This window comes from Delphinus delphis, chromosome 10 (genome assembly GCF_949987515.2).
Source record: "Delphinus delphis chromosome 10, mDelDel1.2, whole genome shotgun sequence".
NCBI lineage: Eukaryota > Metazoa > Chordata > Mammalia > Artiodactyla > Delphinidae > Delphinus > Delphinus delphis.
Window position 1 is genome coordinate 12,746,545 of NC_082692.2, and position 23,528 is coordinate 12,770,072.

A 23,528-nucleotide genomic window follows, 5' to 3' on the forward strand; every position below is an offset into this window, starting at 1 on the left:
CTAGAGACCAGATCCACTTGTAGGTCTAAGACTGCGGGTCGGCGGGGGCAACGCACAAAATCCAAGGGAAAAGGAGAGAGGTGGAGGAATCACGTCGGGGTCCCTCGAGATTTTCATAAAGCAAGAAGAATAAATGTTCCTCCACAGAAAGCAGGAGCCATGGTAAGTTCTGAAGAGAGAGGAAAGGTTTGGAACGGGTTCCACGGGAAGTGTGACAGCGCATCTGCTAGACAGCGCAGCCATGGGGACCCGTCCCAAATTGAGGAGCAAGGATTGACATCAGGACCAATACACTGGGTTTGGGGACCTCTGAGAAGCTGTGTAAGTGGCGGGGATCACCCAGGGTTGGTGTCTGGAAAGGACTGTGTGACACAACTATTGGGAAATAAGAGTGAAACTTACAAACCATGACACCTGGGCTGGGGATGGAGACAGTGAGCCTGAAGGCGGCTGAAACAATGAGGGCGATGGCGGGATTCAGCGGAAGGGAGGGGAAGCAGGGGGCCCGGAGGCTGTGACCAGAGAGGGGAATTGCAGAGCTGGAGGTTTCAAGGTTTAGAAAGGTCCAAAGGATATTGGTTCAAGTTGAGACACAGGTGGTAGGTGTGGCAGTGTTTGCAGGTGGCTGAAGTGAAGGAGAGACCAAATCTCAAGATGAAGAGACTGAGCAACGGGAGGGCAGAGGGTTGAGTCAAGTTGACCTGACACCAGCCAGCACCGGGCTGCGATGATGCGCCCTCACTCAAACAAATGGGAATATTTCATCATCATTTTGTCAGGGGGAACACAAATGCTACTCCAGGTCCAAGGGCACATGATGAAGTGTCTTGAAACCATGTCCCTGACTTTTCACAACCAAATCAGAGAAAGGCTCATAAACAGAAGAGAATTCTCTGAGAGACGAGCAGGTACATGACCTGGGTTAACATTATCATGAGGGAGGCAACAGAGAGCAGTGCGATTAAGAGTATATAGATGTGGGGCTTCCCTGGTGGCACAGTGGTTGAAAGTCCACCTGCCGATGCAGGGGACACGGGTTCGTGCCCCGGTCCGGGAAGATCCCACATGCTGCGGAGCGGCTGGGCCCGTGAGCCCGTGAGCCATGGCCGCTGAGCCTGTGCGTCCAGAGCCTGTGCTCCGCAACGGGAGAGGCCACAACAGTGAGAGGCCTGAGTACCACAAAAAAAAAAAAGAGTATATAGATGTGGATCCAAATCCCAGCTCCTCCAACTGCCAAGCTGGACACTTCAGGCTTTATGGAGCCTCTTTAAACCTTAGCCATCACATGTGTAAAGCAGAAACGCTGCAACACATGCATGATGCTTAGAAGAGAGGCTGGTGACAGGGAACTATATTCAGTATCTTGTAATAAACTATAATGGAAAAGCATCTGAAAAATAATATATATGTACATATATATGAATGTATAACTGAATTACTTTGCCGTACACTAGAAACTAACACAACGTTGTAAATCAACTACACTTCAATTTTAAAAAGTAGGTTCAATGGTTTGCAAGGCAGAAATAGAGACACAGATGTAGAGAACAAACGTATGGACACCAAGGGGGAAAAGCAGGGTGGGGGGTGATGGTGGGATGAATTGCGAGATTGGGATTGACATATACACACTAATATGTATAAAATAGATAACTAATAAGAACCTGCTGTATAAAAAAAATAACAAAATAAAATTCAAAAAAAAAAGAGAAGGGTTTCCCTGGTGGCGCAGTGGTTAAGAATCCGCCTGCCAATGCAGGGGACATGGATTCGAGCCCTGGTCTGGGAAGATCCCACGTGCCACGGGGCAACTAAGCCCATGCGTCCCAACTACTGAGCCTGTGCTCTAGAGCCCATGAGCCACAACTACTAAGCCTGAGTGCCACAACTACTGAAGCCCGCGCGCCTACAGCCTGTGCTCCAAAACAAGAGAAGCTACCACAATGAGAAGCCCGCTCGCCACAACTAGAGAAAGCCTGTGCGCAGCAACGAACACCCAACACAGCCAAAAATAAAATAAATAAATTTATTTTAAAAAAAGAGAAAAAAGAAAAAAATAATAAAATAAAATATAAATAAAAAGTAGGTTCAGAAAAGAAGAGAGGCTAGTGGCCTGTGATTAGTAGACGTTAATTGATGTTCTTACTCTTACACAACTACGTACTCAAGGAAAATTATTTTTAAGAGAGATAGGTAAGAAAAGAGAAGAAACAGTAGTGAAGCATACAAATGTATGAAAAGGAAAAAAAATCATTATCTTAATTCCTAACTGCTTAAAAGTAAGCTACCCAGAGAAATGAAAACATGTCCCCACAAAAGCTTGTTCAGGAATGTTCACAGGGCATTATTCATCACAGCCAAAAAGCAGAAACAACTCAAGTGACCATCAACTCACGGTTGGATAAACAAAACGTGGCCTCTCCATACAATGGAATATCATTATCATAACAAGCGCTGAGCACTGATAACAAGCTACAGTGTGGACAGACCTTGAAAACAATATGCTAAGTGAAAGGAGCCAGGCACAAAAGTCCACATATTGTACGATTCCATTTATATGAAATGTCTAGAACAGTCAAATCTATACGTAAAGAAAACAGATTTGTGGTTGCCAGGAGCTGGGGGTGAAAGGTCAGAGGAAAATGGAATTCACTGCTAACGGATACAGGGTTCCTTTTGGGGGTGATGAAAATGTTCTATAATTTACTGTGGTTAGAGAGTTGCACAATTCTCTGAATACAGTAAAAAGCAGTGTACAGTTTAAAAAGAAAAATGTTAGCTACGTGGTTCTGAATGCTTCCTGCTTCCCGTCTCCTGAATAAAGACTCTTCATCTTTCCTGGGTGAGAGGTCCTGATGGGCAGAGCATATGAAATGCACCATTCCAGCAGTTCCTTTACTTATAAATATCAGAAGATATTGATCCTCCTCCTGGAGACATTCTCAGGTAGGTGTCAGGGAGGTTCTTTCTCTTCTCCTTTCTCTCTGCTTCTTCCAATCTTGGCTACTGCATTCTGTTTCCCCAGGCGTACAGTGGGTAAAAATCAATATCTTCTTGATCTTTCACAGGCAAAAGCTTTAAGGTGGACAGGCCTTTTATACACAGTTTAAAGCTCCTGAAAAATACCGAGCGGGCGCTCTGAAGCATTGCTTTTTGGCTTCTCCACGCCACGAGGACAGAGTCCCTAAAAGCAGTGCTTCCTCCAAACTACTCCACTGAACAGCCAACATCGTTTTCTTTGGGGAACAAACTCCAAGGAGAAAGTATTGAAAAACCATTCCCCACAGTGCATTTGATGTTTGATTTATCTGATAAACATGCCCATAATTACCTAAAAAGTAACCTCATAATACTATTGGTTACAGGAAACCAAGCTTTTTCATAAACGTCCACAAGTGTTTTTAAGGGAATACTGATGTTAAAAAATCAGAAGACCAATTTATTCCTTTGCAACAATAACCATCACAACAACAGTAATGATTATTATATATTTCCACATGACTCTGAGGGTCTCTGGGTAATGCTGGCTTTTGTCCACACACACAAAATGCCTTTATTATTTGAACAGTCCAGGAATCAAATATGGAAACACTGCTCAAGGAATTTCCATGTAAACCATTTTAAAACATAATGAAGTCTTTTTAAATGTTAGTCTCTTCATCTTTCGGCTTCAATGTTCAAGGCTGAATATACGAAACAAACGATAAAGCATCATGTTTTATAACAAGTTACTCTGGTCAGTGGTGTGCCAGCTATGAGGCATAACCTTCTACTGAGACAAGCACATTAGGAAACTGTAAAGTAGCCCACTGGGCCCAATTTCCACGAAGAGGTACCAACCCCATTAGGTGTATACAACCTACAAATGAACCCAAGAGCTATGGGAGCTGGTAAACTGCATGCATGACTCTAGATGGAGGGGAGCGGGGGGGTAGCGGGACAGGAGTGTCTAGGAAGCAAGAAAAAGGATTTTTCATGACATTGGAAATTAAGAGAAGTTTATATAAGATTTAAGTCGAATAACAAGAATAAATCTGTCATGTATCTCTAGGTATCTAGAAATCTGTAAACTGGAGCTGGGCATAAAACATAAATCCGTTCAACAATGATTTATAGTCTACACTTGGCATTTCATGTTTTTTTGTTTTGTTTTGTTTTGTTTTTGCGGTACACGGGCCTCTCACTGTTGTGGCCTCTCCCGTTGCGGAGCACAGGCTCCGGACGCGCAGGCTCAGCAGCCGTGGCTCACGCGCCCAGCCGCTCCGCGGCATGTGGGATCCTCCCGGACCGAGGCACGAACCCGTGTCCTCTGCATCGGCAGGCGGACTCTCAACCACTGCGCCACCAGGGAAGCCCGGCATTTCATGTTTTTGCATCTAAATGTTAAGAAGTACAGCACCCTATTCTGCTTTTGCTTGGGTAAGGTTGAAAAATTCAGATGGTATCATGTTTCTCATGGGGACTTAAAAAGGCAGCTTCAAGAGTTCCCCCTTAATTAATGATTTCTGTTGGCATTTTAGATCTCTTGAATTCCCCTAAACATCCTCTTGCAATATTGGAATAACTTCTAGCTACTCTTGTAACATTAACAGCAGTGTACTTATGGGAAAATATATGTGTCTTTTATATGTTTTGACAGCCAATGCTCAGTAAAAACCTGAGAGTATTTGATTGTAATGCCTCACTTTTATAGAGTATTCTACCGTTCATAAAGGGCTTCTTTGTACGAAGCCACAGCTTTGCCGTTCAATTTCTATAAAATATTTTCAAAAGTATTAGTCAATTAATGAACATTTAACATAAAGGTGATCCGGAATCTATGAGGACAGCTCAGGGGAAAGGGACTGCAACCTGGAGACGGCAGAAAAATCATGACATCAAAATTATTCTCATAGTTTTTTGACAGTAAAGAAAAACCATCAGGAGACACGACAAACTTAAAACCAAAAGGAAATGTTTCTTGCATGGGCTGCAGTACGGTTTTAAACAGAAGGGAAAGATGATTACACATGCCTGCTATTCACTAAATATTAACTACACTAGAATCAAAATCTGAGCCTGAAAGTACAAGTCAGAATAACAGCTGAAACAGTTTCTTAACATGGCAGGCGTGCATGCATGTTCAAGGCAGGGAACAATGTATTCTTTTTAATATGGAAGCACTTCACCCTGACAATCTAACTATGACAAGCTTACACAGTCCTCAGCATTCTACCTCTGAACAGAACAACAGCAGTAACATTCACGATCATATTCTGTCAGCTGCTCTGCTAACAGCAGAAATTTCTACTTGTATATGGATAGTAAGTTCCCCAAGAAGGGGCATGTCTAAGACCAGGGTTCCATCTGTTTGCTTAACAATACAATGCTAGCAAGAATATTTCTGTGCACACATTACACGTACATACGGATTAGAAATAAACAAGGTTTGTAATCGGCAAATGGGCTCCGTGGAGCAAATAACTGATTCATCACATATTTGTAAAAGCAAATATAAAATCCATGAATTATGTCTCTGTGCTGACAAACTAAAAACTGCTTAGAACTTTTACGTTAACAGGGCATTCTGCTGTGATCAGTTGGGTTTTTCCCTTTATGTGTGAAACACACACAAAAGAGAATTACAAACTTCACAGTTCTCTAACCTTTACAAACCAACACAGTAATTATATTGCAAGATATCTGACAGCCCAGCGTAATATGAGAAGAGAATTCCTTTTTTCCCCACTTCCTTTAAATAGCTCTCAATTTTTCTACAATTTAAAGACTGCCTGAGCAAAAGATTTTCATAGCTATGAATCCTACTAAAGATAAATTGAGAGATAAAATAAAATCACTATTCCAAGTCACAGAATATTTGAGGCTCCTCCAAAGGAAATGTTTCTCAACACATAAAGACAGTATTAAATTTTAAGAGTGAGGCTATTATCAAAATGAAGGCACAGAAAAGTAAACACAAGTTAACTTGACAAGCCCATACTGGTAAAGCGCAGATAAATGTTATCTCTGGGTTATACGCCTAGTACAGGCAGTCCTCAACTTATAAATGAGCTACGTACAGAAAGTTCATTTGTAAGTCAGTTGTTTGGAACTCCAAACTCATTTTCTCAGAGAAATGATGTTATAAATAAGGCTTGATCTTATAGGAAGGCAAACAAGAGCTATTAAGTCCATAATGTAGACAAATTCTAGTACTGACAGCTCTCAAGCAAGCTGCCTCTATGCTAAGCACAGAACAACAGGTACCTGAATCAGGAGGAGGTGAGGGAGAAGAGGGTTTCTTCTTCCTTACCTGGAACTTCTAAGTTCTTTCTGGCATCTGCCTGCCTTTCTTTATGTGCTCCCCACACACACACCCACCTTCTGTCTAAATGCTTCACCTGAGGCCATGTAATAGAGCATGAAAATGATTTTATATAGGAAACCCTCAACCCCTCTACCCAAACTCCCCTTCTTCCGTCCAGCCATCTGACAATCAAAGGCCAATAAATAGTTCAGTTCAATCAACACTTGTTTTCAGAGTTTTCATGGGAGATATAATCTTGGGCGAGCAGAGTGGGGAAAACCACCACACTCTGAGAATAGAACACAGACAGTGAGCCATCTGGAAGGACTGGGGTAATTTCAGGAATTCCTTTGCTACTTAGTAATGTTAACTAACAGGAAGAGGACCCAACGATCCTGGGACGTGCAGATGAAAAAACTCAAGTAGAAGTAGGTTCCTGACCAATAGGCACAAATAAAAGCCTGGGACGGCGGTGGAGGTGCCGTCTCCTAGGAGCAGCATGTACAAAGGTCCTTGCCTTTCCTTGTGAAGCCAAACGACTGCTTGCTCTTCTTCCCATTGAAGATAACATCAGGGAATGCACATGTTCAGATCAAGAGGGTCTGAAGGATGCAGAGTCCTGATACATCGACTCAGTGGGATCCTGATTTTCCAAGGATGGAGGTACTGTGATATCCTGCAAATAACTGGGTACTCACCCACGTACACACCCAGGGTGCAGCTGGGATGGAGGAAGAGGATGACACCCGGCTCGGGAAGGTATCCAGTTGAAGCAGAGGCTGGTTTGTGTTTCAACAAACCAACTTCCCTGACATACAGGTTGACATTTCCCAGCTTTACCTGCAATTAGGTATGTCCGTGGGACTAAATTCTGGTCCAGGGAACGTGAAAGAGAACGATGTGCGCCACGTCCACTAACAAACCTCCAATGAAAACATTCACTCTCTCTCTTTCCCCCCAGCTGCTGGCCAAATTGCCGCAAAAGATCGTGAAGTTCTCCCAGTGACCCTAGGGAACAGCTGAGCCGTGAGATGGAAGGACTCTGGGTCTGGGAATCACCACCATGTGGAGACCTCCACCCCCAACTGTGGAACCCAAGTTAACTATAACATGATTGAAAAAGAAACTTCTATTGTGTTCCTCCCTGAGGGTTGGGTTGTTTTTTTACGGTGACATCCTTGCCCTCTGCACCATCACCTTTTTGTTGCATCTCAGGAAAAGCCCTTTATGTTCACCTACCCTGAATAATCCATTAAGCTGGTCTGTCTCCAAACTAAATGGCCTCACCCCGCTGAGGTTTTATTATGCTTCTAGTTTTTCTAGTTTTCCTTCTTCCTTCGCTGTGGTCTATATATTTAACACTAGAGAGCCTTCTTACTCCTTGGAGAACTGGGTAAGTAAACTTGTTAAATCATTCACCTTCATTTCAGTGTCCTTCTAAGCCAACCCTGAGATACTCAGAGCCCCACCTACAGGGTCAAGTACAGGATTTGGGGTCTTTCATTTTTCTCTTTGCTGAGAAGGCTTTTTCCTATTATTTCCTGATCTCATAAGTAGATTAGGGTCGCGGAAGTATGTCTGCTGGATAAGAAAACTAGGATTGTATCATATTTATGACAAAATTCACAGAAGTGACATCACTTGAATTTTGTTAAAAGCAGCTTGATCACTTCATCCTCTTATATATTCATTCATTCAGTTTACTTTTAATGGGAAAGGGGAGAAAAAAGGCTAAAGAAGGAAAGATGAGAGTGAAGAAGGGAAAGAATCTATAAACATCCTCCCCCTCTTGCTCTGTAAATGTCCCCCGTATTTCATTATTAGCTGTTATAAGGTACAGTAAAACTCTAATATAAATTTAAACAGATTTTGTCTAATCCTAAAACTTGCCTTTCTATCCTTACTCCCTCCAGCAGCAACCTTCTGGCACTTTCCACCCTCATCTCTTTGTTGCATCTCTGAAAGGCCCACGAGGTTGAATGGTCATGCGCTTCCCACGTGGTGTCTTAAGAAATAATGAATTAACCTGTTTGATGTGTGTGCACCACCTCTTTGACAAAGGATGACCTGATGGATTTCCCAATCCTTATGGAACTCGCCTGAGGGTTACAGAGCAGAGATTCCATCTGCCTTTACCTTGCAACTTTTTTGAGAGTAAGTTCAAAATGGTGCTCCGAGGTCAGCATATGACTTCCACTTCTGCTGCCAAAAGAAAACGAGTCACTCACTGTGGTAAATGCACTCAAAAGCTTCAGGCGCTCTGAGAAGGGAAGAAAAGTGACTGGCCTCTATGGGGCTATGGAAAGACCCACTGGACAAAGTAAGTATTTTTCTATGGAATCTTTACATAGAACCATTGACTACGATTACAATGTTTTTAAAGATTTTTTTGATGTGGACCATTTTTAAAGTCTTTATTGAATTTGTTACAATATTGCTTCTGTTTTATGTTTTGGTTTTTTTCTCTTTTCTTTTCTTTTCTTTTTTTTTTTTTTTTGGCTGCGAGGCATGTGGGATCCTAGCTCCCCGACCAGGGGTCGAATCCACACCCCCTGCATTGGAAGGCGAAGTCTTAACCACTGGACCGCCAGGGAAGTCTCTACAATTACAATTTTGAAATAAGTTCCCTACGAAAAAATCCTGAAATCAATACATTAACTAAAAAGGACATAAAAAGCTTCTTTATCCTGCCACTTTGAACATATGTGCCTCCACAGCAGGTCCACAAAGGGGGCCCCGTAGTCACTTTCCAGAGTGTTCTCCCATTGCCAAAGTCCACTCTACAAAAGATGTCATTTCTTTTCACATTCTCCACAAAACATCTATTCATATTATGAAACACACTGCCATTTAAACCATGTTTTAAACCCACCGTAGGCAAACTCACATTCCATGGAGAGTTCTCATTGTTAAAAAGATATTTGAAAATTAAGTTTACGTGCTGTAAAAGTGATACTCAATTCTGGGCTTAAATCAGAACCACAATTTTATGTTTTTTCAAGAATATCAAGCAACTTCCATTTATAGTTAATCCTAAAAGAGGTTAACCTTCTCTTCAGTTGCCTATTGTCAATAAAGTATATATTTAGCCTAATCCCTGATTGCTATCAAAGAAGGTTATGTTAGAAACATAACTTGAAATGTTGACTAAGAGAGGAATGGAAACCTTCAGAGACCTTCCTTTAAGACACAAATCTGATGACTTGCCAGCCATGATCAAATGTGTAAGTCCAAGTACGCACAAGGGAAAGACACCGCCGATTGTGCCCCCACCCTGATGTTACCCAAGCCCCAAACTAACTCCCGACTGTGGGGGTAACAGGTCACAACTGCTGATTTGGAGGCTACCAGCTTGCTGCAGAGATAGAAAAATAGTGTCATCTTTGAGCTATCTGTGGACATGTGTGTAATAACCGAGGAAAATAAGGAAATGAACGCTACCGAAACTCTTTCCTAAATTACACAGGTTGAGGGACAAGCCCAAGAGAAGAGAAGAATGACGTGACTAAACCCAACCAGAAGAGCATTCAATATGAGCCCACTCATTATAGCAACAAGTGAAAAAGACACAGAGCCTGAAGATAAGGAGCTTCAATTAAGCACACAAGCCGCCCTTTTCTATTTCTTCTTCCATAAAGTTCATTGCACTTTTATGGTATTTTAGCTTTTATGTCTGGGACCCCTGGGACCCAGGGACCTCTACCTTGGCGCAGTTAAAGGAGTATGTGTGGGCTTTTCCTCAATAAAATGGTGATTTGATAGAGAGGTTTTCTGTGAATTGAGTCTGAACAGTAGGCTTGACATCTTTTATCAAGCAGAGAGAAATGCCAACTTGAAAAATACTCTACCACTGTTCATGGCTGCTATTAAAAAATAGAGTAATCCTCTCCCTTCTTTTTACTTTTAAGACAGGGACCGCTTCGCTGGGTCTGACCTGGTAACGTATAAATTCATTCAGTCCAGCTCAAGCCATGGACCTTCCTGCTCCAAGTCTCATTGTAGGCAGACATTGTGTTTATACCCTATTTAACCCTCCTTCTTCACCTAGAATACATAATTCTCCAATGCAGGCACTCAAATATCTGCAGAATGAAGGACTTCAGTTACTGACATCAGCACCACCTGTCTGTAAGCTTGACCCAGGGATTTTCATCGACGACTCCCCCTCCATTCCCATATTCATCAATCACTACATTCCATGATTCTACCTCCTCAAAGGTTTTTGGATATGTTGCTTCCTCTTCCTTTTCTGACCCCCCATCCTTCCCAACCTAGGCCTCAAATGAATAGGCTCTCATTACCTACTTCTAACTCTTAACCCTCCGACCTCCATCTTTCCCAACTCCAGCCACCCTGGATATCCTGTCACCAACTGCATATATATATATATATATATATATATATATATATATATATATATGCGTTCGTTGCACGATATATATATATATATCGTGTCACTGAGTCATTTCCTTGAACAAGAACTTGCAACTCTGCATCACCTGCCCTATTAACTTCAAACTCCTCTGCCAGGTCTTAATGATCCTCCCATCTTCCCCAAAGCTGCCCAACTTTCTTTCACACTGATCTCCAGCAAAAATACACACATCATTCAGCCACACAGGTCACCTGCATCCCTCCCTCGTGCCTTTGTCCCTGCTGTCCCTGCAGCCAGAACAACTTCTCAGTGTGCTCCACCCATCATATCTAGCCCTCCTTTCAAGGTGCAAATCAGGTTTTCCTTCTCGAATGAAACTCTTCCTGGACACTTCAACCCCCAGCCGCCTCTCCTTCCCCTCAATACCCACTCAGCCCAGAGCTGGCCCCTCCATCACAAGTTCTTAGCTGTATACTGTCATGTATGGCTCTGTACTTCCTTCTCGTGGATTGGTATTGCACCCTTCAGCAAGATTTTCATAAAGATAATTTTAGATTTACAGAGAGCTGCAAAAGCAGGAGTGTTCCTTTGTACCCTTCATCCAGCTTCCCCGTAAGTCAACATCTTACATAACCAAAGAACAATGATCAAAACTAGAAAATTAACCTTGGTCAGTACTGCTAACTAAACTATAGAATGTACTAGGATGTCACCAGTTTTTCCACTAATGTCTTCCTCTGTTTCAGGATCCAATCTCGGATTTCACCTTGCATTTAGTTGCCATGTCTCTTTCATCTCTTCCAATCTGTGGCCATTCCTCAATCCTTCCTGATCTTTAAAGAATGCTGACATTTTTGAAAAGTAGGTGTCTGATTCATTGATTGATTGAGTCATTGATTCATTCATTAAACAACTGATGTTTAGGGGCTTGTCTTGGGTGCTAGACTGACAACAAATAAAACAGTTCCTCGGGCTTCCCTGGTGGCGCAGTGGTTGGGAGTCCGCCTGCAGATGTAGGGGACGCGGGTTCGTGCCCCGGTCCGGGAAGATCCCACATGCCGCGGAGAGGCTGGGCCCGTGGGCCATGGCCGCTGGGCCTGCGCGTCCGGAGCCTGTGCTGCGCGGCAGGAGAGGCCACGGCAGTGACAGGCCCGTGTACCACCAAAAAAAAAAAAAAAAACAGTTCCTTTTTTCAATATGTTAACAGCCTAGTTAATAGAAATTCATGTGAGTGTCTAGATGTCCTTGATAGAAGTATGTGGAGAGCACACGTATGCTCCCGTTTTCAAAAGTTTGCTTCGTGGCACTTTGCTTTTACAAAAGACCTATACCAGCACCTATTTTTGCTAATGGAAAGAAATCTGAAGAGGATTTTGGCTTTTATGAAAACAGGTGAAAAGGGGAAATGGTTTTAGCACTGGTTTTGCAGCAGCCGTTACAGCGGCAGCGCACACCCCCAGCAGAAAAGTAGCACCACCAAGCTCCTTCCTGGAACTACAGGAAGCATCTCAGCATCAAGACACCACAGGCTTGAACTGTGTCTGTGAGCATCTGGGCTTTATCTCCATTTGTTTTGTGCAGTCGTTAGCAAGATGTGTCCTAAGGTCATTGTTTCTTCGCTTTAAGCCATTTCGGCTTACGACAGGTTTCACAGGAACACTCTACTTTCGGATAGCAGGGAAACCTGTACAGCGATGGGTCAAACAGCAACACTGTAAATTCTACCTGGAGAAGAAAACGTAGGGTGACAGGCAGGCAGGAAAGACCTTCTTAAGAAAAACAGCATTTTGTTTCCCTTTTTATTCCACTGCTCACTCTATAAAAATAGTGGGCATATAAAATATCTAGAGACAAATACTGTCATACAGTTAGCGGGTACACTCTGCCTCTCCATCTTCTAAACTATAATTCCTAAAATCAAACACCTCAAGGGCACACTTTTTCGGAAGATTTAATGTAGTAAACATAGACTCTTTATATAGTGACTATGTGCTTTACTAGAAAACTTGCAAACGGTTTAGGTAAAAAAAAAATCTGAGAGGCCATTTGTCTTAATCCAGTTTTCAAATCCAATTTCATAGTTTTTATTCCTTCACAGGGAATAATGAAGAGCAAATAAGAAGCATCATCAATCAAAGATGGACTCCCTCAGTTTCTTTACTTAATTTAATTTTCTTGTACTGCTCCTACTGTATTTTGCAAACAAAGCTGTTCTTTTCTACATGTGATAGTTCAGCCCTGCAAACACCCTCAGAAATAACAAACAAACAATCGGGCACATTTTCTGCCACAAATTTCACTCTGCAATATTCTTTATCTGCAGCATTTTGAATTCCAAGCAAGCAGAGACACGTCTGTATCGCAAGACCTGCACACAATAGAGAATGTGTATTTTTAGACCCTTATTGACACTTAAATCTGTTAATATTTAACTCCTACTACTGTTCTAAAGGAGGAATAAGCAAACTCGCCTGCACACACAATGTTACATCAAGCACTTTATTTCTAACAGTAAATGCTGCCGAAAGGAATTCTACTTTCACTATTTCATATCACCCTTTCTAATTAATGTCAATGTGTCTTTTCCATGGGAGGGTACATACAACAGATGCACATATGTGCTGTATCTGTGGATATCCACACAAATGCACACATATTCATGAGTGCAACATGCAAATACACTCATATGCATACAGACTGGCCCCCATGTTAGTATCCACTTATAAATAGAGCTTGTTGCAGTCCCCGACTTGCATGGGAATACACACAAACAGCATCTAATCCAGTTGATTTCCTTTCATTAACTTTTGTAGGAAATTAAGATAAAATACTACAAAAAAAAAAAAATAAGCCAAGTAGACACTTCATGGAGTCTGTGATTAAGAAACACAGAAGCTAGGGGCTTCCCTGGTGGCGCAATGGTTGGGAGTCCGCCTGCCGATGCAGGGGACGCGGGTTCGTGCCCCGGTCCAGGAAGATCCCACATGCCGCGGAGCGGCTGGGCCCGTTTGCCATTGCCGCTGAGCCTGCGCGTCCAGAGTCTGTGCTCCGCAACGGGAGAGGCCACAGCAGTGAGAGGCCCGCGTACCGCAAAAAAAAAAAAAGAAACACAGAAGCTAATGAGACAGATGGGCTGCTGCATAAAGAGACTTTCAGCACACCAGCCCACACTTTGCAGAGATTTACTGTGCTTCACCTTTTCTGTTGCAAAGTCTTCATCATTTAGCATCTTCCTTATTTGACTCTTGTCCCTCGCACAGACCCCCTCCTATTTCTGCCTAAACCTTCTGAAATGAGGATTATTAAATAAAACAAGACAACATTCTTTTTTTTAATCTGTTATTCAAGGTTTACTCAGAAGCAATATTTACTATAAAATCATGGGGTTTCTAGCTCAACAGATAGTGGACAACTCTGTTAACAGACAGAGCTGGCTGGAAAATTTTTAGAAAAATCCCATAAACATAGAAGAATTTCCGGGCCAGAAAAACGAGGAGCTGGAAAAAAAATTCACGTATATTTTAAAATTATTCACAATAGATTTTTCCTCTATGTGACTGGTCCTCTAGGTTATCCTCAAACACACAGGCGATCACTGTCCTAAGAACTTCTCCATAAAAACGGTGCATATTTACAGAAATAACGTATGTGGAGGGCCTTACAATTCACCACACACTTTTTATGCATTCCTACACTTGATCCTCACAGCACCCCTGTTAGATATAATTATCTCTATTTTACAGATTTAGAAAAAAAAAACCCTCAGATTTTAAGTGATTTCCCCAAGGTTACAAAGCAAATAAATTGTACAACTGAAACTCAAAACCAGAATCTGTTACCAAATCTCCTTTTTTTTTTTCCACAACATGAATTTGATTTTCCTTGAATTCATTTTGGTTCTATTTTATAATAGTAGACTATACGAACTCTGCGCCTCACCTAAAGATTTTATATGCTTCTAAATGAAACTATATATTTTTAAATTTTCCCTATATATATTTTTAAAATTCTCTCTTTTCTGGTTAAATTGAAATGCCCTGGTTCCTTTAGTATCTGCTTCCATTATTCCCTGGAATCTCCCTTTTGAGAGATCTGCTGTCCTATTATCTGATGATCTATTTCTGTGTTGATAACTCTTCCGTCTGTGCTTTTTTAAAAAACTGTTGTTGTGCACATTGCTCAGTATTTTTCAATTTTATCCACTACAGCATCCGTGATCTTGCTCTAATATTAATCACAGTGCTAACTTCCACTCTAGAAAACTTAAAGAATTCTCCATTTTTATTCAACTGCATTCGTCTACCAGGTACATTTCTTGAATCTTCCTCCCCAGTCACTGTTATTGCCAAGATCTTTGAATTAAACAGTAGGGTTGTCCTTTCTTTTTTGAGGGGGGAGAGGTTGTCCTTTCTTATCTGCAAGTTCATCCTGCCTGAGCCATTTAAAAAAGGTGCTTTAACATAACAACTTCTCAGTGTAGTATATTCTGATGTCATAAATACTACACCATGATACTATCCTATGCAGGGGGCAAAAGGAGGACGTGGCTCTGAAAGACAGACCTAGTCATGTGCCAACACAGCCTGATAATTAGATCACTGGGAAAAGAGAGAGAAAACTCACAAGATTAGAGCCAGATGGGCTATCAGACAAGCCCCCTCTCTGGTGTGTGTAGGAGATTGCGGACTGTGGGCACCATCGAGCTTCAGGAGCCGAAGTCCACATCGTCTAACCCGCAGAGATAATCCAACTTCAGGGCATGCCATCCTCCCTTCCTGTTGCCCAGCTCTGCTTTCCCAGCTCTTTTAATTGGATTATTTTGGAATCTGCTATTTCTGTCTCACTCCTTTCCCCAAACTGTCGTATAAGTACTGCAGCTTGACTATTACACAGCTGCCAAACTTCACTCCAGAGATGGCTGTATTTCAGTGGCAAGTGAAGTGATGCTCTCTCTGTGCCACGTGAATACTAGCTTAAGAGCTTCAGCACCTGGAGGGGGTTGCCTTGGTGCAGGAAAGAAGTGTTTTGTTTTGTTTTATCATCATCACTTGAGGGGCAGGTCATTAGCTCCACCTGAACATGAAGGAGGAAACAAACCAAAAAACACTCCACACATATACACAAATGCATGGAGAGAACAGAAACGGTGGCTGGGACTTTTCATGGGTTCTTTTCTATGGGGACTTCAAAGCCTTAAAACATCAAGGATGGGTCTTCCCTGGTGGCGCAGGGGTTGAGAGTCTGCCTGCCGATGCAGGGGACGCGGGTTCGTACCCCGGTCTGGGAAGATCCCACATGCTGTGGGGCGGCTGGGCCCGTGAGCCATGGCTGCTGAGCCTGCGTGTCCGGAGCCTGTGCTCCACAACGGAGAGGCCACAACAGTGAGAGGCCCACGTACCACAAAAAAAAAAAAAAAAAAAAAATCAAGGATGTAAGATGATGATCTTTCAGAAGCAGAAGAAGCCTCAGAGAGTAGTCCGCTCATGTTACAGATATAAAACTTGGAGGCACAAAGTGAGTACCTTGTTCAAAGCTCTCCCCTGATCCCCAGACCCAGGGAGTTCCACTTGAACTTGGGTTCAGCCATGGACGCACTCAGAGGGTCACATCTCCACCAGTGGAACCAAACACAAACCCAGCTTCTAAAGCATATGATATCAGTACTTCATTTCTTGTTTTGTTTGGTTATATTGATTTATTTTTGATACTCAAGAAAACTCTCTACCAGAAAAAAACAGAGTGTGAAGTAGCAGGGAGAAACAACAAAGCAGAATTAGTAGTAGCAGATGCTTTAACCATGTGCCAGGCCAGGAAATGTTCTAAAAGTTGATTATGTATGTAATCTTCACAGTGACCTGTTGTCCTCACTTTAAAGAAAAGAAAAATGAAAGATACAGAAGAAAGAATACTTCCAAAGAGAAAACAGGAGGCAGAGTAAATTGCCAAGTCATAGAAATGACCTTCCCAAATTTTACTCAAAACACTTAGTGAAAATCTAAATAAATATCAATGATATACTTCTCATTTAATCTAAAGACATAATCCTTGATACTGCTTGGCATCTAGAGGCATGCATCTTTTGCTTCTTGATAACTCAAACAGAAGAGTATACTACTCCCACGAATTTCTATATACTATTTCTAAATCTTACAGTGATAATGGTTCTTTCAATAATCATGAACAATCAATGACTCGCTATCTGAACCCTAGTGAAATGAAAGGCACTAATGATATCTGAGGGGGTCCTGAGTTGGGGGAAAAGGGGACTAAATGATCTTCACGTTCCCTTCAACCTCTAAATACTGTAACACCAACGGCTATAATAGGTAATATTCTAGAATTTAGAAAACATACTCAAATACTTCATCTCATTTGATAAACTCTAAGAGAAAAAAAGAGTAATTTAAAAAGTACCACAGAATACTGACACTTTGATATTTCTACACATCTAGTCATCACTCACACTTTGAAGAGTACAGTTTGCCAACACTGAGAGCAGCCTTAGTGTATTAGGAGGGAGGAATCTCTGCAGCATTATGCTTCAGCACCCCAACATGGAAAAGAAAAAATAAATAAACAGAACAGTAGGCTTTGGTATCAACCATTTTCTCATGTGTTTTACTGTCAGATGACAAAATATTCTACCTCATTTCATGAAAGGTAAGAGACCTATGGGAATGTTTGCACACTGACACAGTAAATTATATTATTTATAAGATTTTTCAAAGAATAAAATGCTTTATACAGAAGTCTGGTAAATTATTTTAGACACTGGAATACACTCCAAAACAGTTTTGAAAAGCTATGCCTACATATAAAACACTATGTACCCTGGAGTCTTTGTCTCTACGTTTTTCATTTTGCCATGAAAAACATCATTAAAGTGTCTCAAAATAATACCTTCCCCCAAACTAGCTATGAGTTATGCAGACTACCTTCAGACTGAAGGAACTAGAGTGGAAAAGAGAAGAACATATTTATGCTAAAAGATGATTTTGGAGAAGATCTCTATTTTAAAGATTTAATGAATACCAGTAGGGTTTTCTTAACCTTGGAAATGTACATTGCAAATCCCAGTGTGTGTGTGTTGGGGGCTTGGGTGGAATGGGTTGGGAGTGGGATGGGCAACTAAACTAAACGAACTGGGCTTCTCAAAGAAAGGAAAAGTATTTGAGTAAAATACATGGTAGAAGTTTGAGCCCCAGAATAAAGCAGTTGACTAGGGAGCAATAATACAGAAGAAAAGGGTCCCTCAATGATAGTAAAGCCAAAGCCAAAAATGTAGCCTTTCCCAAACCCATGTTGAAGGTCAAAGGAGATTAAATAAATCTCTAAGTGGATTTTATGATTTAAGAGACCACTAAAAGCAACCAGGCGTGGAGGGAGGAAGGTAAGAAGAACCACAATCCCACAAACAAGTGGAGTGGAAGGGTACCAAAATACTAAAGAGGCCAAGAGGTGACAACTGGAGAGACTATTTCGATCCAGAAGTTAAATCTGTTTAAAGTTAACTAAATAAAGTTAACTGTGGTTGCCCACAGAAGGGAAAATTGATCCTAGAACTAATCTCGCTCTCTAACGTGAAGGATGGTGGATAAGGTAAGAATAGGGATGTCATGAGTCAAAGTTAGTAAGGTCAATGTGTTCTGGTGAAGCCACCACCTCAGTTCTTCTTTTGGGTGTGGCTGAAAAAAGAAAGTACCACCCTATATACCATGAGCCATCCACTCTCCTGTCTCACATGTTTATACAGTCATAGAATAAAACACCCATTTCACAATTTGTTAAAAGACAGATTATCGATAGCAGGCTTTATTTCCATCACCTAAATTGAGATATCGGGGGCTGCATGATTTTTATGGGCTCTGACAATCGTGCATCCAAGACAAGTTTCACACTTGTCTTCTCTCGGCACCTTCCTCACGTCCCAGTCTGGTCCTGCTTTCAGTGACCACAACCTCACTGCTAGCCCCTCTCCTCTAGTTCTTTCTGCCTGCACCTTCCGGATCAACAGGTCTTTTTCTCCACTGGTTTCTCCACTCTCTCATTTCAGATGCACTCTAGACCTCCTTTTAGAATGGTCCAGATCGTCTCCCCTGTTCACCCAAACCAGGTTCTGATGCTGCCGCCGGTATCTGCCTTAGAAACGAAAGCTCCATCAGGGCAGGCCCTTGTCCACCTTGTCCCATCCCGTATCGCCAGTGTTTAGAACTGTGTGAGTACATCGTGGCCCCCAAAGAGGTATTTTCTGAATGAATAAATGAGGGATGAATGACTAAATGAGATCAGAATTTACAGACATCATCTCGGTTTCTTCCAATTCAAAATCTGTGCTCTCACTCTGTCCTGGCAAAGCCCAAAGGCACCCCAAAGGTCCTATGGGACTCTCTGAATTGAGTTCTCAAGAATGATTTGGCCTGGTCTTGCAGAGAACTTTCCCACATGATTGCAACAATGGTCTGGTTATGGAGACAACCCAAAAGTGCTGTGAAATGTGGTTAAATATTCCCCACTCTTCTGCCTCCCTAAAGAAATTTCATCCTGGTAAGCCCCTACTAATCAACGTGTCTGCATATCTGCACACCAGCATGCACAGCTAGAGAATCCTTTCTTCCTCTCTGTTTGAGTCCCTGTTGATTCTGTAGTTGGGGAGGAATCAAAGTGCTATCCAAATACCAAACATCCCATATGGCGCTGTTACCACCGCCCTTACTGCGGAGATGCTCGGCCTTCCTACCTCAGCTCGCAGGAGTCTGGCAGAACACGACGCACTCTTTTGCTGACCTATCTTTGCTGACACATTCATTGTCCTCTCTCCCTTTGTGAACTTATTAATTTTGTTGAAATAACATATGTACGTGCATAAACCCAAGTTTCATTTTCTTATGCGTCCTCGTAATCATTACGAGGAGAATAATTTATGGTCCACTAAAGAGGAATTCTTAAGCTAAACTGTCTTAATTGGGAATTCAGATGTTCCTTTTTTACTGAAAAGTACAGAGCTGTTCAAATTAGACTGGAACTTTGGGCCAAAATAAATGTACATACACAAGACTTGCAGAGTCTCCGGTGAAAAGCATTAGCTGAAGCCAGACAAGTCGCCGTGGGTTTGTCTCCTTGATGCCAAATCACGCTCTGACTTTTTCCTTCTACATTGCAGCAACCTTATGATGTGGTTCAAGGGTTGAGGGACTCGCCCTTGTGAAAGGAAGCTTATTTAGTAATGGGAGAACAAGATGAGCCTAGCAGGGCAGCTCATGTGTGGAGCTGGACCGTTAGCGATTCAGTGTAGCTCCAAGGGGCCAGGAAGCTGGCCTTATCCAAGGTCCTTGCTGTATCTCAGGAGTCAGGCAGCCGGGGGTGGGGATGAGGCTCTGTTCTCACATAAGGGCTGCTCCAAGGGACCCACTGGTCAGTGTCATAGACAGTTTTGACTTCATAGCTCTGTGGTGAATGGGTCTCTGACTTGCAGACTTCAGTCAGCCAGTTTCTCCAGAACTGGGATTACTCCGTTAATTCTAATAAAAGCCATTCAGAAATATATTATACCTTTTTTGGATCCCAGAGGAGGATGAAACAAAGGAGGAAGAAGGGAAAAAACAGTTTTACAAGAATGGGATTGTACCATGGTTAGTGTCATACTTTGCTTTTTTTACTTTGATCGTGACCATCTTCTCATAGCATTAAATACTCTTTTGGAATAGGACTTTTAAATGATCTCACATATAGTTCCTTGTAAAAACACCCTATGAGATGGGTACTAGTATTATCTAAATTTTATAAACTTAGACTTTGAGCTGTATAGTAACTTGCCCAAGGTCATACTTCAAGAAAAGAGCAGAGCTGGAGTTTGAGCCGAGGCAGTCTGGAACCTGCTGTCTTATCGACTGTGATCCACAGCCCCTGAATCATACGGTACGACCATAATTATATTTCATCCTACTCCCAATGTTCGATGGGTATATGTGTATGTATACAGACACACATGTGTATATAGTGTTGTACATACACACATATGTATGTGTATGCATACACACACACATATACACACACCTGCATACGTACATACATGTATATTATATATACACACATACATGTATATTAACTTCAGATCCATGTTTAATGATGGCTGCTTTTTATTAAATACCTTTTCATTCTTATTAAATAATAAAAAATTATGTTTTCCATTGAAAAAGTATGTGATCTCATGGTTGTCTAGGACCCCATGCTTCTTGATTTAGTATTATTTCTCAAATGTTAACTATTGGTAAGTTTCAAGCATGCTACTGTCCACAGAAGAAAGGTTCTTCAAAATAGTATTATTTAAAATAAATGCCCCCTCCCTCACAACCACCACACCCAAAAAAGGGACACATAGAGGCACCATTTCTCAGAATCAACTGGCAAAGACTCTTTGTTTTCAAAATTCTCAGCACTGGCAAAACTATATGGAAGTAGGTCTCTCATATACTGCGCCTCTGGAAATATAAACTGGTCTGACTTTATGGGAAAGTAATTTGGCAACAAGTCTTTGTTGTAATTTGTAATTTGGCAAGAGTCTTAAAACTTGAAAACTCTTAAATTTAGCAATTTACTGCTAAGGAAGTATCCCAAGGAAACCATTAATAATGGCAACTAACATGAAGCCATAAGAACATTCTTGGTAGCATAAAAGCAAAAAAAAAAAAAAAATTAGAAACATCTTAAATGTCCAACTAGAGAAGATCAATTAAATGTATTTTAGGATATGTATTCAGTGGTATGCTATATATTTGTAGATAAATAACTTGTAATGAAAAGATGTTCATTATTGCATTGCTGAGAGGAAGAAAAAGGTTAGGAGACAGCATATGTTGCACTGTTCACCACTACCATCTGAGGGTAGTCTCTCTAGCTGAATTTATAAACACAATGATCAGAGTTATCCCTTTCTTATTAATGCCTTTTCATCATCCAAGTCAGTGAGCTCAAAATGAATAGAAGTTAATTTCTTTCCCACAAAAAAGCAAGGGTTCCATTTTTACAGAGATGGAGAGAATAAACAGATGGAAGACACGTGAATCTACAGACGTATGTTTATGTTGTCCGTGTGTGTGCGTGTGTGTGTGTGTGAATAGACATGTAAACATCCCCACCACTATCTTAGAGATTTTACAATCAAATGATAGTTATTTTCGGTTAAAGATTTCGGAGATATTTACCTGTACCATGTGCTTTCATCACAATGGAGAATCATAAGCAGTCAGCTCCTTCCCAGCAGATCTTTTCACACAGATTTTGCTTGAGCAGAAGGGGAGACAGTAGAGAAACTCAATACAAAAAGCCTAGACCTGTAATTACAAAAACAATATTCCCACTGAGTTAGGCAGTTTTCTGTGGTCTTCATTCACATTAGCTGAATTCTCAGAGAAGAAAAACATATTTGCATAATCTCTCTCCCTCCCTATCTCTCTCTCTCTCTCTCTCTCTCACATGTACACACACACACACACACACACACACACACACACACACACACACCACACCACACACACAGAGATAACACACGCGAGACAATTCAGAATACCAAAAACTCAGCATGCAGACACACAGCAGGTCCTCACCTCTGAGGACGAGAGGGCTCTGCCTGCCAGGGGGTTGCTTCCCAGCCCATCTCCTGACCTTAGGAATAACACCATCAAAATAACCCTATTCCTTCCCCTCTTTCTCTAATTGATCCCAAAACTTCTGAGAAATGAAAAACAGTTAGTTCTTCCCCAGAAAATGTCAGAAACATTACTGAATCTGACGCTTTCTAAGATTCTTTCTAGCCACAAAGGTAAGCAAGTTCAGTACATGTATTTACCATAACAGCCTGACTTTCACTTTATTTTTTTTTTAATTTTATTAATTTATTTATTTTGGGCTGTGTTGGGTCTTCGTTTCTGTGCGAGGGCTTTCTCCAGTTGCAGCAAGCGGGGGCCACTCTTCATCGCGATGCGCGGGCCTCTAACTATCACGGCCTCTCTTGTTGTGGAGCACTGGCTCCAGACGTGCAGGCTCAGTAGTTGTGGCTCACGGGCCTAGTTGCTCCGCGGCATGTGGGATATTCCCAGACCAGGGCTCGAACCCGTGTCCCCTGCATTAGCAGGCAGATTCTCAATCACTGCGCCACCAGGGAAGCCCCTGACTTTCACTTTAGAAACTGTACGTGCCCCTCTGTTGATGACTCCGGTGAAGCACAGTATCACTGATACTCAAAGTCATCACGGACATTTATTGAACACTGACTATGTTCCTGGCACTGTGCGAATGCTTTACATACAATACTCCCCTCCACCGCACCCTGTGAGGTAGCTAGTAATCATTCTTATCTCTTATTGACAAGAAAACTGGGCATTTGTAGGGCTAGCAGATGTTAAAGGCAGTATTTAAGCCACTATCTTTCACGCAATCTATGCTCATAATTTCAGTGCTTTATCACGTCTCCAAAATTGATCTGATTATCAGCACTCTTGTACTTATTATAAAAAAGTTAAATATTAATTCAATGTCACCTTATTTTTCCCCAGAGTCAATATGTCACCTACATCTTAGCATTACTAACTCTTTCTGAATTTGATTGTCCTTTGATTTTAGTTTCCAAGCTAAACGGAAATCAACATGATCATATGTCCATCGGGAGTAAATTTATAGTTATTTCAGTAAATTTAAAATGTCGATTAATCCCAAATCCAGATGCCAAAACACTAAGGAAATACCTAAAGTCGAAGTCCTACCCAAATGGCTAAATTTCATTAGAAAGAAAGCAGATAATAAAATCAAGAGCCATATGTGAATCCTTACTTTAAAATACGGAAGTAAAGAGAGGAATTTCTATATATTATG

The 23,528-nt window shown here is 41.5% G+C and overlaps 1 protein-coding gene across 5 annotated transcripts in view; it reads right to left on the reverse strand.

The window, feature by feature from the left end:
* Positions 1-21,981, reverse strand: part of ATXN1 (ataxin 1) — a 245,872-nt gene extending 223,891 nt beyond the window's left edge. For 4 of the 5 annotated variants that reach the window (XR_011246631.1, XR_011246632.1, XM_060023597.2 and 1 more), the window contains exon 1: positions 21,863-21,981. The gene's annotated coding sequence lies outside the window, so the exon portion shown is untranslated. The remainder of the gene's footprint in view (positions 1-21,862) is intronic. The other variant, XM_069541081.1, reaches the window with a different exon arrangement.
* Positions 21,982-23,528: the final 1,547 nt, after the last annotated feature.